The sequence below is a fragment of the Castor canadensis genome, chromosome 7, assembly GCF_047511655.1.
Source record: "Castor canadensis chromosome 7, mCasCan1.hap1v2, whole genome shotgun sequence".
Classification (NCBI taxonomy): Eukaryota; Metazoa; Chordata; class Mammalia; order Rodentia; family Castoridae; genus Castor; species Castor canadensis.
Window position 1 is genome coordinate 18,319,011 of NC_133392.1, and position 17,397 is coordinate 18,336,407.

The window sequence follows — 17,397 nt, forward strand, 5'->3', positions numbered from 1 at the left end:
AGCACACCTGTGAGATGTGAATGGGACAATACAAACATCCAAACTTTCAAAAAATAATACCATAAGCATGTTGGATAAGGGCAAAGATAAGGGGTGTGTGTGTGTGTGTGTACAGATATATTTTTAAGGGGGGACATGATATCTTCAGTAGCTGAAACATGTGGGGTATAGGGACATTTAATTAGAAAGGGTCTTAGGCTATCATGTCCTCTGATCTAAGTAAAACAGCATGGCCCAAGAGGAAAGAGAAGCAGAGTTCCGGAGGTGCAGGCTGAATCTATTCATGTCAACTCAGCACGATGGATCAGAAATGTGGTGTCCCTCCCAGAGTTAGTTGAACAGCAGGGCAGAAGTTGTGATGGCATGACTATACAGAAGTAAAACTCTAATGGACTGACCTTTAGCTTCCCATTTGGCAGAGCTGACGTTGAAGTTTTTATCCTTCCACTGAGATATGAAAAGGAAGGGGCGAAGTTCCTTAAACTCACTCTTAATAAGGCTGCCATAATTGGCCATCAGAATTCCATATCCACCCTATTCCTGGTTATCTGATATTTCTAAAAGCTAATGACAAAGTACAGCTTCCAAGGCAGCAATCAAAGGTCCTCATGCTAGACCCTTGTTGAAGGCCTTATAGAAGATCATATGGAGAACATTATGGGGCACTTACCATGTGGCAGCAGTCCTGTGCTAAGAGCCTTGTCTGCAATATCTCATTTAATCTCACAGCAATACTATGAAGAAATTATTGCTGCTCTGTGGAAGAAGAGGAAAGGCTCTTTTTGGAAGAGGTCAAGGAACTTTCCCACAGCTGGCAGTTTCAAGGTCAGATTTTGAGCTTAGGTAGTCTTGGATCCAGAACTCAAGTATATAGCCATGATTGAACACCATCCATTCCATGACTTCCTTATAATCTTGGGTGTTTATATGTGCATTTCTCTTGGGAACTGTCATTAGTTTCTTGAAGAAAATTAGGAAACTTTGCTTTAAGAAACCAGAACCCAATGCCAGCCATGGAGGCCTGATGCCAAAGGTGGAACAGTAGCCACCTTCTCCTTTCAAGGGTTTCCCATTGTCTGGACATCCTTCCTGCCACTGACCTCATTTCCAACACAAGTCTTGGTTTCACTTGATTGCAGTGGCCAATGTGCCACACATTTAGCTGGGAAATCTTCCCTCACCAGCTTTTTCTTTTTAGTTGTCTGTTGCTCCACGAGAGCATATAGCTCTATTCTTTACCGTTTGTCAACTGTGCACTGTGGGGGCTTCCTAGAGCACACAGAGGAAGCTTCGTCTCTATAGCTGCTCATTTCTTTCAACTTCAGTCACTGACAGCAATAGCTTGGACATGCATGTGCTTGAGGCCACTTGTTCATTCTTTGTGGGAAGGAAATGTTACCCAAGCATAAACACTTAGCTGACAAGAATGGTGTTTGTACAAATTGCAATAAAAAGCTTCCCCCAAGCCCAGCTATTGACCTCCCTTTCCCCAAACCATACATACAAAGCAAGTTGCTTCATAGCCTTAGAAATGAGCTTTCCAACTAGTAATTGATGGCATATTGGCAAAGAGATACTGATCACTCTCCATCTCAGGGCCACTGAGTGTACCCATGAACAACCTCATCTAGAGGTTGCATAGTTTTATATTACAATTCTCAGTGTCATGGAGTGAACAAGATGGGGACATAGACAAAGGCAACTTGCTTCTTTATCACCAAGAGCTTCCAAAGGGAATTACAAATCAAATGGAGATTGGGCAGTCCCAATTCTGGGCATATATCCAAAGGAAACGTCTCTTCAGTATGTTGAAAAGACATGTGTCCTATGTGCATCACAGTGTTATTCACAATAGCCAAGATGTAGATTAATTATCCACCAATAGATGAATAGGTAAAGAAAAAGTAGTAGATATGCACAGTGGAGTACTAATCCATAAAAACAAAATCCTGTCACTGGCAACAACTTAGAAGGGGAGGATAATATGTTTAGTGAAAATAGGCAGGCACAGAAAGACAGACACCACATGATGCCATTCATATGTGGAATTTACAAAAAGTTCATCTCACAGAGTAGAGAGTAGAATGGGATGGTAAGGGAGGAGTGGAGGGTGGGATAATGGTCAAAGAATCTGTAATTATAGTTAGGAGGAATAAGTTCAAGAGATCTAGTATATAGCATGGTGACTATAGTTAATAGTGATGTATTGTATTCTTCTTTAGCCTAAATCTCTTCCAGTTAAGCTATTTTGGCCAGATATGTATTATTGAAAGAAGCAAAGAGAAGCCTAGCATGGCGGCACTCACCTGTAGTCCTAGCTACTTGGGAGGCATTGATTAGAGGATCATGGTTTGCGGTCCACCCTTGACAAAAAGCAAGATCCTATTTGAAAAAGAACCTAGTGCAAAAAGGGGCTGGAGGTGTTGCTTGCCTTGCAACTGCAAGGCCCTGAGTTCAAACTCCAGTACCAGTTTAAAAAAAAAAGATTCAAATGAGTGGATGTTAAGTGTTCTCATCACAAAAGTAGTAACTATGAGAGACAGTGCATTTGTTAATTAGCTGGACTTCAATATTTCACAATGCACATATCATGTTGAATAGGGTAAATACATTATAATTTTATATGTGAAATCAAAGGAAAATGAATGAGATGGAAAGAATAAAGGTTCCTGAGAGAGGTGTCAAGCCCTAAATCCACCAAAACCTCTTACAGCCCCTCAGGAAGCAACACTGCCACACAGCGGACTGGAAGAGCAGTCCATAGTGAAGACTTAGACCTGTACCATCTAGTGCCATGACCATGAGTCACACTTTATATCAGGTAAGCCTGAATTGAGATGTATGTAAGTACAAAATGCACAGGAAACTTGGGGACAGCATGAAGAAAATAACATAAAATCTTTATTTTGAAAGTATTAATTACATGCTGAAATGATAATATTCAGGCTATTAGGTAAGTAATCTCACTGCTTTGACTCTTTTAAGTGCATCTGCTAGAAGGTTCTAAATGATATTTGTGTCTTGCATCATATATTTTTTGGGCAATGCTCTTTTAGAAGGTCCTGTGACTGAATGCCAATAGAGGTGGTGTCGCCCAGTAGAACAACAAACACATTGTAGTTACACCAGGTAAACTTTTCTTTTTTCTTTCCAGTGGCTGGCCAGAGCCTCATCATACTGTTGAATGCTTGACAGCTATATACGCAGGCATGCATATATTTGAAGCTGTCCCATGCAGAAGTCTTCCAAAATCTGGCCCAGCAGTATCTTTTACCTGTTCTTCTGGTTTCATTCCTTTGGGTTAAGAAGGCATCCATCCAACAGAGACTATAATCTTTTTTTAACCAAGCATATTTATTTATTTTTTATTGTTGTGCTGAGGGTACATTGTGGCATTTAAAAAGTTCTTACAATATCTCATAGTTGAATTCACCCCTTCCATCAAGCTCCTTTATTCTCCTCTCCTCTTTCCTGGAATAGTTTCAACAGGTCTCATTTTTCCATTTACATACTCGTGTACACAGTATTTGCACCATATTCACCCTCCTACACCCTTTCCCCACATCCTCCCCCTCCCACTGGTACCAACCCCCCAGACAGGACCTGTTCTGACCTTCTGTTGTCTGTTTAAAAAAAAAAAAGACATTTTGTTTAAGATAGCTATATATTGGTTTCCTTGTGACTTTTCAGAGTTCATAATCTTGATTGCACGTGCAGTCCCTTCTTACACAACTCTCCTGTTCTGCATCAGGCACCATGCTGCGTGTTCTGTTACTCCATTTAACCCTTATACAAGGCATCAAGGTAACTACAAATGAGGAAACTGGATTCCGGCAATACTTAACTTGTCTAAACCAGCTTCAGTCTCATTCCACAGCCTGTGTCCTCATCGTTCTGCTGCACTGCCTCCTACACGAAGATGGCCAGGAGACGTGTGACTCCCATGTCCTAGGCAGGAATAATCATACTTTAAAGGGAGGGTGACACCTCCTTCCATGTCAGGCTTTTAAGGATACTGTCCTCTACATTGTGGCCTTGGTTCGCTGGGCTCAGAATGTTGGGAGAGCCACCCTAAGTGCCTGGCTGGAGAGCTTTTAATAGGAATGGAGAGGAAATGCCAGGAAGTGGGAGGGCCTCTGCTGTCCCCAGACAAGAGGCTGAAGAGGGTGGGGGAGTCAGAAGGAACATCCTGTCCCCCTGAACATGGCCGCCCACAAGAGAAAAGGGCGACACACAGGTTACCAATTGGCACAGCTGGAGAAACATATTCTCATGGGCCAAAAGCATGTCACCACCACAGAGAGCTGTATTAGGACACATTCTATTCACTCAATGTCCGGGACACTGTGACCTTAATAAAGGAGTTCTTGGAAAATCTAAAATTGTATCGATAGTGGCTAGAGAATTAATTATATTGTTGTTAATCATTAAGGATCTTTGCATATCCAGTCCCTGGAGCAGGTAGCCATCTCTCCTCCCTGCTACCTTCTGAGGGATTTTATTCTTCGTGCTAGGGTTTTATGGGGGGAGGGGCAGTAATCCAGGAAGTAGGATCAAAGACCGTGAAATATTCAGAAATCTGGCGATGAGACCAGGACAACAAGCTAAACTGCAGATTATATTTGTGGCCAGGAGCAAACTTGATTATCGACCCAAAATTCCCAAACTTGCTCAGGTGTCATAGACTCATTCTTTACGGACTCAGGTGTGAGTAGTAGGGGTTGAAGTGCACATGACACAGGTAGAGCCCCCAGGAAGGAGAGGTGCTCTTCCCTGTGCACAAATCCTTTTAGAAACACAAGCACACTGCTCTCAGTCAGCTAAGGCCAGTGCCTTCGCAGAGCAGTGCCCACGACCAACTACAGGAGTGGCTTTTAGAGGCCTGAGGGGTCTGCTTTCTTGCAGGCTTGAGACACGAGATCACCAGTTCAGGCTTCACTTTGCTGCACTCCTATGGTGCCAACCTTTGCTGAGGAAAAGTCTCATCTTCTGAGACTATGTCGGGACATTTGGCAAGGGTTGAGGACAAGACAGAGAAGTCTGAGGTTCACAGCCTGACAGGGGATGGCCATTTTTCCTTGGCATTTCTGGAATGGTTAGTATGAGGTGTGCTGAAGCTTCAGGAATGTTCCCATTAGCAACCTGTGACCTAGACGCAAAAGGAAGCTGCTATTGTCACCCAATATAACTTTCTATAGTACTTAGCCAGGGACTCGCTGGAGTTCTTGGTATCTTAGGGCCAGAACATGGTAGGGTCAGAGGTCACTGTTCTGCCACCTCCGCACTTCACAGATAGGGAGCAGAGGCTCAAGAGGGGGCTTGAAATGAATGTTTTTTCCCAGAACACACAAGGGATACAAGTGTGTGCTGCCTCTTCCTGAGGCCATTACAGACTCATTGTATCTCATCTCATTCCAAACAGGCCAAATGCCCTTTTCTGCCTCTCCCCTTCTTCCTGGAGAAGTTAGTACTGCCTCATTGCAAACTGTCACTGTTCCTCTGAACTTGATCAGGTCACTGATCAAAATGAGGTAGGGGGTAAGCAGGAAGGAAGGCTGGATGGCTAGGAAGATTCTAGAGCTTTTACTAAAACCTCACCCTCCTGGATACTGTGACTCTTATCTGATCTCGGATGCTAAACAGCTGGTCCTACCCCTGCTTTATGGTCTCAGCTGGTCAGCATTGAGGAAACCATAAATCAGGGATAGAGATCCCTTCCTCTGTAAGAGTCTCTTCAGGAAACAGAGGGAAATAAAGTTGCTAGGGATTAAAGCATTACCCCACTGACATAGGAAGCCAAGCTCTGAACGTCTGCTGGCCAAGCTCAGATCACTTTTGCTTCAAAGTATTATTAGATGAAACAATGGGGCCTCTTCCACCAACCACTGTGCCCTTGGCAACTTGTAGGCATCAGAATTTGCTAGAAGGGAGGAGGATTGGAGAATGTGGCACAGCCAGCTCCCTCCAGCAGCCACAGCCCTTCAACTCTCCCTAACTTGGTATTAACCTCAGGCCTTCCCAGTCCTTCTGATAAGCAAATCACACAAATTAGGCCTGTAACTATGACAACAGTTTTGCAGCTGAGGATGGGCATTACCAAACCACTGCATTCTCTGTCCTTTTTGCCCTCTAGGGGCAATGGAGAAATGGAAGGGGCTGAGCTCAGAAGAGAATCATCAGCCTGGTGTGTGGAAGTGTGAGCATCCAGACTAAGGTGGAGTGCTTCTGACCTGAGGAATTAAGGCATAAGTAAGGAATTAAGTTTAACTCCCTGTGACTTTACTCCACCAGAACAAGTCTGTAGGGCTACTTTTTAAGTTAAAATGTTTACTTTTTCATTGCGAAGACATTAAGGCAAAAAATATGAAACTCAAAACAAGCGAAGCAAGGGAAAAGCCATTCATAATTCCTATCTCCTAAGACATCATTTCCATAATTGCGAGATACTCAGTTCTGTGAGTGTTATTTAATGCAGACACCTTCTCTCCAACATGAAGTTTGTGTCTAAATTTTGCCTGCTAGAAGCCTCTTCAACAAAAACTGCTGGGAAAACTGCTTAGCAGTCTGCAAAAAACTGAAACTAGATCCATGTATATCACCCTATACCAAGATTAACTCAAAATGGATCAAGGATCTTAATATCAGACCCTAAACTCTAAAGTTGATACAGGAAAGAGTAGGAAATACTCTGGAGTTAGTAGGTATAGGTAAGAATTTTCTCAACGAAACCCCAGCAGCACAGCAACTAAGAGATAGCATAGATAAATGGGACCTCATAAAGCTAAAAAGCTTCTGTTCATCAAAAGAAATGGTCTCTTAACTGAAGAGAATGCCCACAGAGTGGGAGAAAATATGTGCCAACTATACATCAGACAAAGGACTGATAACCAGAATATATAGGGAACTTAAAAAACTAAATTCTCCCAAAACTAATGAACCAATAAAGAAATGGGCATGTGAACTAAACAGAACTTTCTCAAAAGAAGAAATTCAAATGGCCAGAAAACACATGAAAAAATGCTCACCATCTCTAGCAATAAAGGAAATGCAAATTAAAACCACACTAAGACTCCACCTTACCCCTGTTAGAATAGCCATCATTAGCAACACCACCAATAACAGGTGTTGGCGAGGATGCAGGGAAAAAGGAACCCTAATACACTGTTGAGGGGAATGTAAACTAGTACAACCACTCTGGAAAAAAATTTGGAGGCTACTTAAAAAGCTAGACATTGATCTACCATTTGATCCAGCAATACCACTCTTGGGAATATACCCAAAAGACTGTGACACTGGTTACTCCAGAGGCACCTGCACACCCATGTTTATTGCGGCACTATTCACAATAGCCAAGTTATGGAAGCAGCCAAGATGTCCCACCACTGACGAATGGATTAAGAAAATGTGGTATCTATACACAATGGAATTTTATGCAGCCATGAAGAAGAACGAAATGTTATCATTCGCTGGTAAATGGATGGAATTGGAGAACATCATTCTGAGTGAGGTTAGCCTGGCCCAAAAGACCAAAAATCATATGTTCTCCCTCATATGTGGACATTAGATCAAGGGCAAACACAACAAGGGGATTGGACTATGAGCACATGATAAAAGCAAGAGCACACAAGGGAGGTGTGAGGATAGGTAAGACACCTAAAAAACTAGCTAGCATTTGTTGCCCTTAACGCAGAGAAACTAAAGCAGATACCTTAAAAGGAAAAGGGGAACAGGAACTAGAGAAAAGGTGAGATCAAAAAGAATTAACCTAGAAGGTAACACACACGCACAGGAAATCAATGTGAGTCAATGCCCTGTATAGCTATCCTTATCTCAATCAGCAGAAACCCTTGTTCCTTCCTATTATTGCTTATACTCTCTCTACAACAAAATTAGACATAAGGGCAGAATAGTTTCTGCTGGGTATTGAGGGGGTGGGGGTGAGAGGGAGGGGGTGGAGTGGGTGGTAAGGGAGGGGGTGGGGGCAGGGGGGAGAAATGACCCAAGCCTTGTATGCACATATGAATAATAAAAGAAAAATAAATAAATAAATAAATTTTGCCTGCTAGAAATAAAACTGTGATGAAATCTGATTATAAGATCTTCAAAATTGGAATTTTGGAGTCAAATATGAACATATTCTTAAGGTTTGCGGATGCATATTAAAAAACTGCTGTCTGATATAGTGGTTCATGCCTGTAGTCCCAGCGCTCAGGAGAGTGAGGAAGGAGAAGTGGGAGTTCAAGGCCAGTCTGGGTAACACAGTGATACCCTGTCTCAAAAACTACAACAAACCCCACAAAACCCCAAACAAACAAAATGATAACAATAAACAAATAAAAAACCCAAAATGGATATAATTAACATTCCTACTTATAGTATGTATCTATTTTTTTTCTCTCTGACCTTTTATTAACATATTATTGTTGTACTGGGGGTGCACTGTGACATTTACAAAAGTTCTTACAATATATCATAGTTGAATTCACCCCTTCCAGCTTTCTCCTTTATCCCCTCTTCCCCCATTCCAGGAATAGTTTCAACAGGTCTCATTGTTCCATGTTCATCCATGAGTACGTAATAGTTCCGCCATATTCACCCTCCTACACCCTCTCCTTTTATCCTTCTCCCTCCCACTGGTACCTTCCTTGTTTTGCCTTCCTGTTCTCTGTTTTTGAAAAAAAGACATCTTTGTTTAAGATAGGTATACAAGATGTTTCCTTGTGGCATTTCCATGTATATGAGTATTATAACCCAAATTGGTTCATCCCCTCTATTTCTCTCCTTTTTACCTTAGTCCCCTTCTTATGGAATTTCAACAGGCTTAAAAATTCTATATTTTTTCTTGTATAGAAAGTATATCACCGATAGTCTCCTTTTATTTTATTTTTTTTGGTGGTACTGGGGTTTGAACTTAGGGCCTCATGCTTGCTAGGCAGGTGCTGTACCACTTGAGTAACTCCACCAGCTCTTCTTTTAGCCTCCCATTAGTGATCTTCCTTTAGCATGACCTTTTTTTCATAATATTGTTTGTATTTGTATTGAGTCTTAAATTCCATATATGAGAGTAAACATGTGAACTTTGGCTTTCTGACCTTGGGAAACTTCACTGAAGATGATGTTCTAACTCTTATCAATAGTAAGCATCATTGGTATTTTCTTCTGGTTTTGGCCATGTTCACTTGCAAGGATACAAAATACTTTAATTAATATTATTTTATGTGCATAAATGCATAACAGTGCTAGATCTGAGGCTCGGAAGAGAGACACAACAGGAATCTCAGAAGAAAGGCAACATAATTGCACAAAGAATCAAAGGATACTCTGTGCAAAATAAATGCAGCAAAAGTGGGAGTCCAAGTTTTAAAAAATTTGTATGAGTATACACAAGGTATATAATAATATATTGTTTCCAGCATACTGATTTTGAGACCATGGTTTGTGCAATGGCACACCCATTACCAACTCTTCTTTATTGAGTTCCTCCTAAATGTGACATGTTAGGCACCTCACACTATTTTTTTTTATGTGGCTTGGATACTTTTTTATTTATTTTTATTTTATTATTCATATGTGCATACAAGGCTTGGGTCATTTCTCCCCCCTGCCCCCACCCCCTCCCTTACCACCCACTGCACCCTCTCCCTCTCCCCTCACCCCCTCAATACCCAGCAGAAACTATTTTGCCCTTATTTCTAATTTTGTTAAGAGAGAGTATAAGCAATAATAGGAAGGAACAAGGGTTTTTGCTGGTTGAGATAAGGATAGCTATACAGGGAGTTGACTCACATTAATTTCCTGTGCATGTGTGTTACCTTCTAGGTTAATTCTTTTTGATCTAACCTTTTCTCTGGTTCCTGGTCCCCTTCTCCTATTGGCCTCAGTTGCTTTTAAGGTATCTGCTGTAGTTTCTTTGAGTTAAGGGCAACAAATGCTAGCTAATTTTTTAGGTGTCTTACCTATCCTCACACCTCCCTTGTGTGCTCTTGCTTTTATCATGTGCTCAAAGTCCAATCCCCTTGTTGTGTTTGCCCTTGATCTAGTGTCCACATATGAGGGAGAACATATGATTTTTGGTCTTTTGGGCCAGGCTAACCTCACTCAGAATGATGTTCTCCAATTCCATCCATTTACCGGAGAATGATAACATTTCGTTCTTCTTCATGGCTGCATAAAATTCCACTGTGTATAAACACCACATTTTCTTAATCCATTCATCAGTGGTGGGGCATCTTGGCTGTTTCCATAACTTGGCTATTGTGAATAGTGCTGCAATAAACATGGGTGTGCAGGTGCCTCTGGAGTAACCTGTGTCACTGTCTTTTGGGTATATCCCTAAGAGCCTCACACTATCTTTACAACATCTCTAAGAGAGCCATCATTATGCTCTCTGTGAAATTGAGGAAACTGAGGGAAAAGGTTTAATCGAATTGCTAAAGGCTACATACATCTGGAAACGTCTGAGCCAAAAATATCCATGGAATTTTGCTTGTGACTAGAGTGGGGGGGTCTTTGGAGGAGTTTGCATGAGAGAGAAACTGAAGCTGAAGCTTAAGGAAGAAGCAGTTATGGTGAATTTGGTTTGGAGAAAAGCAACCCCCATATTCCACAGGCTTAGAAATTTCCCTCAGAGCTAGGCTAGAGCTAAGGGTCTTTATGAGCTTGCTAGTGAAAGAAGAGAAGTAGAGACTCATTATTGGTTATTCTTTCCCTCCTTTTATTCAAATAATCAGGGTTTTTCAAACCTTAGTGTATTTAGGGATATATGAGAAGCTATTCAATGCAGATCTCCAGAGCAAATTCTGATTGAGAAGGTTTGGAGTGAGACTCTGGAACCTATAGGTTTAACCGTAAGAAGAGACTGGTATAGATCAAGCTTTGAGATTCTGCATGTCTACCATGCTGACTACCTAAACCTCAGATGAAAATGTGATACCAGATCCTTTCCTGCCAGAGTGATCAAAAAGAAAGTCCATGCTACATGGGAATTCAACCCTATAGATTGATACAGATGTGCCTGGCTAATAGCTGGGCCATCTGACCTGGGACTAGCAGTGGCTTTCCAAGAGTCCTACCATCCCTGTGGTATGTCAGACAATGAAGAGCTATGCTCAGCTTCTTGTCCTGAACTATGTAGATGGAAAGTTAATATTCATCCATGGTACCAATCCATGGTGCCCTGTGCCCAAGTGAGGGAGATAGATAATGCCTGGCTGTCAGTTAATCTACTCATAGTCATTAGTGCACCTATTCTAGAAAAAAGTTCCTGTAAGATGAACCAGCAGGTAAGAGTAATTGTCATCATCACCACCACCACAATTATGAAATCTGATACTGATGGAATGGTTCTTTGTGTAGGCATTGTACCAAGGATTAGATTTGCATAATTTCTTTTCATCTCATCATGTATCACTTTGGGGAAGACTTCATTACAGTTTAACCCCATTTTACAGATAGGGAGATGAAGGCATAGAGAAGGGGATGTGTCCTAGCTCATACAACTAATATGCTTTATAGTCAAAATTCTGTTGCAGGCCATCTGACTATATTAGTGGCTCCTGTGATTCTTTCTTTATGGATGGAGAGGGACGGGGCAGGTGGTCACAAGATTTGCTGAGTCATGAGGGTTGTCAGTGGTGTCACTGGATCAGTCTCTAGGACCTTGCTCATTTTTTCCTTCAGCCTTTCTGCAAGATAGTGCTTTTGGATTGTGTTAGGACAGAATCAGAAAGGGAACGTTTCAGTTAATTAGTGTCACTGAATAGAAAGCAAGATGTGGTCCTCAGGGAACTCTGGACTATCATATAAGTTCCTGGCATGAGTGGCCAGGAGGTTGGAGCCTGTCAGTGTTCTGCACCGGTTACAGTATTAGATGTCACCCATGGCTCCCAGAACAGTTCCCAAGGTCCCACAAGGATCCAGGCTCTGTTGAGTGGCTGAATGCCATGCTAACCACCCAACACTGGTTGCGATGTTCTTTGCCAGTTTGCTTGTGACTTGGCTTGAAACAGCTAAGCTCACTGTGGGCTTCCATGCCCCCTGGAACATCTTCCAGCCATTCAGTGTGCAAGGGCTGGGAGCAGGCCTCCAGATTGCCATGGACAAGATCAACTCAGAGTCAGCAGGTCTTGGAAACTTCCACTGGGAGTTCACTTACACCAACTCAAACTGCAGTGTCAAGGACTCTCTTGCGATTTTTGTCAACCAGGTCCAGAGAGAACAGATTTCTGCTCTGTTTGGACCTGCATGCCCAGAGGCAGCAGAGGTAGAATAAAATTTTTGGGTTAGTTTCCACTGGAAGGGGTGGTCTTAAAGATGATGGCTCTGATTTGAATAATCTCTTGATAAGGCCCCCATATTTATAACAATTGCTGTGTAGGTAATGGTACCATTGGATACCATTTTTTGAGATATAACTATACCATGTAATTAGAACAGTTAACAGTCTCTTTAAAGAAAGACTTTCAAATAAAAATTGTTAGTTCACATACTTTCTTTCTCTTCTTGTTGATTGAACTTGGTGCTATTGTGTATAGACTCTTAGTCTTTACTCTTATGTAGTCAGTCACATGACTTGGGAAACTTAAGATGAAGACAAGTGCTTGGTTTTAAATATAAAATTATCAATTGCTTGAGGCAGATTTCCTCTGATGTATGGAAATAAATTGGAAAGAATAAAGTGTGAAAGATTGCTTTAAGCTATAGCACACAAATGAGGGAAACGAATGCTTTGTATTTGTGTGATTAATGGAATTAGCTTTGTCACCATCTTCAAGTATCATGTCACCTGGGAGATACTGATGAAAAGGGTGACTAGGAAGAACATCACAGATCTCAGTTCTGAAATCCTGTAGAACTGTCATTATTTGGTGCTGTAAAATTAAGTTCAGCTTTGAATTTGAATCTTGGTCTCTCCTAGAGTTCCCATTCAATACAACCTGCCCAAAGCCTACCAATTCAGCAAGTTCACCTCAAATGTCATGGAACTTTTTTCTTCTCTCTGCCCTCACTCTCTATTTCTCTAATGCCTCAATTAAAAGTAATGTATTACTTCTCCAGACTCCTATAAATATACTGTCTATAAATTCTAGAGGGTATCTCTCATTCTATAGCTATTTTTATGTATCTTAGTTCTTATAACAGGCTATAAGCTTTTTAAGATAAAGGTCTCCAAAGTTCTTCTTTGTAAATTATAGGATCTTAATGACAAATGCATAAGAAAAGAACAAGGAACAAGTTCAGAAAGGAAGAGTGAATGTGCCCTGCATAGTGACTCACATCTGTAATTCCAGCTACTCGGGAGGTGGAGATCAGGAGGATTGAGGTTCACAAAGGCATCCTGAGTGAAAAGTTAGTAAGACTCCCACCTCAATCAAAAGTCAGGTATATAATCAAAAGTCATGTTTATAATCCAAGCTATGTGGGAGGCACATATGAGGCTGGCCCTGAGCAAAACCATGAGATCCTATCCAGAAAAATAACTAAAGCAAAAAAGGGCTGGTGGCACGGGTCAAATGATAGAGCACGTTTTGAGCAAGCAGGAGGCTCTGAGTACAAACCCGTACCACACATACACACACAGAGTGAATGATTGGCTGTACCTGTGGGCTTTGGAACCATATTGCTTGTGTTCTAATCCTGCTCTACTGTTTGCTAGCTATGAAACTTACATCTCTGTGTCTCTATGTTTGCATCTTTAAAATGAGAGCAATTATAATATCTACCTCATAGAACTCCTGCAGAAGTTGAGATATGTAGTGCTTGTCACATAGTAGAGTTCAACAAATTCTTGGATTTTTAACTTTGTCCTCTGAGGTCTTGCATCTGCAAAGTGGATCCAAGACATTATCATTGATATTCCAAAAGAGAGGATCCAGTATGACACACAGATTCCCTGAATTCAAGGTTTGTACATGTACTTGACACTGATGTTTAAGGGTAGCATAAAGTCTATTATGGAAAGATACTCTTTTGGTTTCTTTCAAGGTTATTGGTTTGTTGGTGTCTGAGTGGTTGGACAAATGACAATACTGGAGAACCACTTCTTGTATGACACCTGTGTGACACTTGTGCCACCCAAGCAGGAAATTGGTGACATGCTTCAGAAAAGTCTCCAGTACCCGGGATGGAAACACATTGGGATGTTTGGAGGCCATTCTGGGGTTTCCTTCTGGGATGGAGTGGATGAGTTGTGGAGGGTTGTGGAAGAGAAACTCCAGTCAACCTTCACCCTTGCTGCCAGTTGCCTGGGGTAAGTAAAGATTCTTCCTTTGCTTATGTTTGGAGATTGAAAACAACTAAGAACTCATCATTTTTCTATGAGTATAAATATTAGATGGAAATGGGGTACAAAATTGATACATAAGAGCAATTTGCTTGACATCACCAACACGCATGTTTTTCTAAAGTAAAATCTCTGATGCTAGTGTTATGATGCATACAGTAAGTTCTAGAATCATATTCCAGGCAAGGTGGGTCCTGGATGTTGCTAACTATTCAGAGCATGGGCTCTGGAGAAAAACACTTAGTTTTGATTCCAACCTCTGCGCTTCCTGTCTGCTCCTTGGCTAGGTCCTTAAGCATTCTGTGCCTTAGATACCTTACCTGTAAAATGGAGACAGCCATCCTACCTCCTTCATGAGGAGTGTGAGGATTAAGTCAGGTCCTATGTGGGAAGCACTTAGTGCTGTGTCTGACAAGCACTTGGTTAATATATAACAATTGTTTTTGTGCTGCTGTTTAGAAGGCTCTCTTTCCTAGCCTGGATTAGTCACTGACTCCTTTCTGTGCTTCAAATAAACTAAGTTGTTTTTAGCCTTGGAACTTTGGGTTTTGCTGAGTTCTCATCTAGGAGTGAATCACGTGACCACAACCCGTCCAGCACTCTTTCAGTGGGTAGCTTCTCTCATCCTTCCCCACTCAGCCCAGAGTGAACCCGCCTCCTCAGAGAGGCCTTCTCTCTTTTTGAGGCAAAGTTGTCCTCCTCTCCCATTTGGAAAACATTGTTTCCTCCTTCACCAATGAGAGTCATCAAAGTCCTTTTTAATCTTTCCACTAGTAGACTATCCGTCTGACTGTGAGCCCCCAGTGTAGGTACCTTTCTGCCTTGCTCACAGCTGTATTCTGTATCTAGCCCAGTGCCTGCCAAAGAATTGGCGCTCAGATAAGTAGATTATAATTTACCTAATTAAAAAAATAAAACATTACATCATCTATGTCAATTTAAGATGAATGATGATGTGATTGAATGGAAGAAAAGTACCATGGCTACTTCTCCCCAGCCCAGCTCAGAAGGTCAGAATACCCTTGAATCTAAATCTTCTTTGACCGCCTCCTAACTCATGTGCAGCTGATGAGTCACAAGCCCCACCTGTTGTTCTGGTGGTTTCTTTTTCCCCATTTAAATGAAGAAACAGGCACAGAAATGAAGCTTTTTTACTTGTGCATTGTAGAGCAGAGAGGGGACTGTAGCAAAGATTTCACTTTCTGTAGAGCAAAAGCCGCCAAGTTTGTATATTATAGGCTCAGTTTAAGAAATACACTCTCCAGGAATAGCTCAGGCATTCCAACTCCCTCAGGCATGCTCGAGGAAAGAAAATGTTCATGTCTAGTTTGGAGTGGCTTTAAGCTGGACTTGAGACAGACAGAGAGAGAGGGAGAGAGAGAATATGCAAACGTGTGATTCTGACTCTGTTTCTTCTCTTACAGTTATTGTCTTAATCCGCAGTTCAGAAGATGCAAAAATTATTGTGCTGGCTGCAGAGAACCTTGGACTCAGCACTGGAGAATTTGTGTTCCTCATTTTGTAGCAGGTAGGGGTGGGTGCCGCTCCCCACCCAGTGGCTCTGAGTGTGCAGTACATGCTATGCACCAGAGTGTGGTAAGCCACCGAATACTCGCTACCACACTAGAACATAGGCACTCTTGAGTCCTCATCTTAAAAAGCAGGAGACTGGGACTGAGTTAAAAGAACTTACCCAGAATTCCTTTGCACAAGTAGCGAGAGGCTAGGCCTTGAAGGAGGTCAGCTGCCTCTGAAGCCTGCCTCTGTACTCTAAGTCGGCAGATGCCAGCTAGGAAGAACTGTCATTTCTATCTGGTAACTGAGGCCTTCCTGAAGGACTCACGTGGCTTTCACTTCTTTATTTTATACAGCTGCCTCCCTGCGCTCTTGTTGAAGCCCTAGGTCTGGGGAGACCATCACACCCACGTAAGGAGGCATTCTTGAGTGGTGTGGTTCTTTGGTCGTGATGGAAATGGCTGAAGTACCATGTGCTGATTATGAGTACGGAGTTGCACACTGACGTGCACTGCTACACTTGATATTCCCATATTTCCAGTAGCCCCACGGGCAGGTGTTACGTGTGACACTTCCAACAGCCTTGGGAAGTAGGTATGATCACTATTCCAATTTACAGATAGAAAAACCAAGGCTTAGTGAAAGTCACCTAACCTAAGATGCCCACACTCCCAGGCTGCCTGGCTGGTGTTCCCAACTGGCTCTTTTTCTCTTTACCACACAGTCCTGAGTGATGGAGTGCTTATACGGTGCCAGGGCCCACCATGAGTGCTTGGTATATTGAAATTCCTTTCAGTTTACACACACCCTATGGGGCAGCTACTGTATAAAGTCTCATCTAAAGCCCAGAGAGGTGAAATAACTTGCCCAGGGCCACACACTAGTATAAAGGAAAGGTAGACTTCCAACCCAGGTGGGCTGGCCTCAGTGCCTGTGCAGGTAACTATAGGCACTGAAAAAGCCACTTGCCTCTAGTTCTGTGCGTACTGTCTAATTTTTCCAGTAGCTTTAGTTTTATCAAATGAGCTTGTTTTATTTGATCATAAAAAGTTGAAATGGGGCAAGAAGGAGTAAATAAAGATGTTTAATAATGTTCCAGATTTCTCTCTCTTTGTCAGGAAGGATTTTAGATGGCCAGAAGTGTTTCAGACCTCTTTGGGTGGCAACTAGAATTCTAAATGTATGCCTGACTTTCCACAACATCTTCCTCCTCTGCCATTTTATCGCTCCCCCATTTTCTCTTCACTTTTCCCTTCATCTTTGCCTTCAGCAAGATGAGGAGAGGAGAGGATAGACTGAATCTTGGTATTTTCAGGGAAGTCTTTCCACCCCCTGTTGCTTTCTCCCAAAACCTTGGTGATCAATTCGAATTGCTTTGTAGTGGCAGAAAGAATATAGAACCAACAATACACCACAAAATGTCCACGTAATAGAATTCATGCTGCATTTCAAAAGAACACATAAATCCATTCTACAAAAGTGTTCCCAGTGGAGGTTCAGGTGGAAAATAAATCAAGTTGCAGCAGAATAGTGTGAACCCAGCTGTATAAAATATATATATTTGCTGGGCACCAGTGGCTCAGGTCTGTAATCCCAGCTAC

At 42.0% G+C, this 17,397-nt stretch overlaps 1 pseudogene; it reads left to right on the plus strand.

Annotated features, from left to right (window-relative positions):
• Nucleotides 1–4,203: 4,203 nt before the first annotated feature.
• The window catches only part of LOC109674821 (guanylate cyclase 2G-like), a 48,234-nt pseudogene continuing 35,040 nt past the window's right edge, over nucleotides 4,204–17,397 (plus strand).